The following is a 1,995-nucleotide window of genomic DNA, read 5'->3' on the forward strand; positions in this document are numbered from 1 at the left end:
TTTAGCTACTGTTAGTTTTGAGTTTGTTGTGGCTTTTTTTCTTGCACCCACACCTAACCCTAACTTAAATGGCTTCGTCTTGCTACCCATCCTGACATCTCCTTTGTCCCCTCCAAGTCATTTGTTACCACTCAGAGAATAAAAACTAAGGTTTCCCAAGCAAATAAGAATAATAATGACAATAATAATAATCAAAAGGATAAATACGTTGCAAAAGCTTTGCTTCTTCCTTCCCCATCGGAAACTATCACCTTGTGAATTTCACGGCCACTTTAGTGTTTGGAAGGTCTCATTTGCATTCTATAAATGTAGATGATTAAGAGTCATTCTGGGAGTGGGAAGGGAAGTAAGGGATAAAATACGTGGAAAAGGAGCAGCAATGTTACTGAAAGCAGTTTAGGCAGAGGAAGATAAGACTCCAGCAGTATGTAAATTATGATACAGCCATAATGCAAAGCTCCCCAGTGATTAAAGAGTGTGTTCTAGAATCACATGTATTGCTCTGGGGAAATCTGCAGGATATTTTGTCAAGTGAAAAAGTAGATTGCCAGGCGTGGGGAGGCGCGGCTGGGCAAGCCCGCGGCGCCCGCCTCCAGGGGGGCCCAGACCCGCCGCCGGGCGTCTTGGCGTCCCCGCGAGTCCGAGCCGGAGCCGAGCCCGAGCGCGAGCGGGAGCCGCCCGCCCTGGACCACAAGCCCCTGCTGCCCGAGCGGCGCCCGCCTACCACCTGGAGGCCGGCCAGGGCGACTAAGCGTGCGGCCCGCACCGCTACGGCGCCCTCCCCGCGGCCGCCCTCCCCCTGCCTCGTCACAGGGTTACCCCATCACCACCCCAGGGTCTGCAACATCCACAGTCGAAATGTCAGCCGGCACCGTGCCAGTTCCATCGTTGTCGTTGGAGGCTGCCCTGTCTGCAGGGTCTGGGCTCTGGAGGACTCCTTCACCTTCCTGGGCATCTTCCTGGCCATCGTCTTGTGCCCCTTTGGGTTCATCTGCTGTTTTGCCTTGAGGAAGCGAAGATGCCCCAACTGTGGAGCAAACTTTACTTAAAGGGAACAGCACACCTGGTTTCCCCACACCCAGCTCTCTTTTTCTAATGTAAATGTCGTGTACAATAGCTTTATGGGATTCAGCTTCAGGACTGTTCTGTAAAGTGAGGTGGGACTGGGCACTGCCAGGAGGAGCTGAGGGCACAGCGGTCGTGAGTGTGGACGCGCACGGCACTGCTCCCAGGTCAACGACAGCTCAGTAAAGCACTGCTTTTATTTTTCACAGTCTTCAATTTGAGAAAGGTGAGAAATAGTGTTTTAAATAAATGAGATCCATACCATTGTCAAAAAACAAAAAAAGATTCCAGTATAATAAATAAATACATATTTATATAGACTTAGAACAAACAGGAACTATGGACACCAAAATGTTACCAGTATTTATCTCTGGCTAGTAGGATTATAGATGATTTTTATTTTCTTTTATTCTGTTTATTTGTATTTTCTAATTTTCCATGATCAACACATATGATTTATATACATTTTAAGTTGTTTAAAAAGCAATTCTTGGGACTTCCCTGGTGGTCCAGTGGTTGAGACTCCACGCTTCCAATGCAGGGGACACGGATTCGATCCCTGGTTGGGGAACTAAGATCCCACATGCTGCTCGGCCGAAAAAATAAAGGCAATTCTTAGGTTGTGGCAGGAATAAACCTCCACCCTTGCATGAGTCAGAGCGATGTCAAGTTATGCTGTGATGACAAACAAAACCCTAAAATCTCAGTGCCTTAACACACCAGAGGCGGATATCTTATGCCTGTGTGGGTCAGTGGGGACATCTGTCCATCAGGTGTGGCTCAGGGATCCATCTCAGCTTGCAGGTCTCAAGGTCAATGCAGGGGAAAGGAGAGGTAGAGAAGACATTTCCATTTCTAGTTGACCTGTCAGAGCTTGCGCATAGCCCTTACCTACCTGCAAGGGAGGCTGGGAAATTGGGGGAGTCTATG

At 48.5% G+C, this 1,995-nt stretch overlaps 1 pseudogene; it reads left to right on the forward strand.

Moving 5' to 3' along the window:
• Positions 1-449: 449 nt before the first annotated feature.
• On the forward strand, positions 450-1,085 carry LOC112396842 (brain protein I3 pseudogene; annotated as a pseudogene).
• Positions 1,086-1,995: the final 910 nt, after the last annotated feature.

Source organism: Neophocaena asiaeorientalis, unplaced genomic scaffold (genome assembly GCF_003031525.2).
Source record: "Neophocaena asiaeorientalis asiaeorientalis breed wild unplaced genomic scaffold, Neophocaena_asiaeorientalis_V1.1 scaffold308, whole genome shotgun sequence".
Lineage (NCBI taxonomy): Eukaryota > Metazoa > Chordata > Mammalia > Artiodactyla > Phocoenidae > Neophocaena > Neophocaena asiaeorientalis.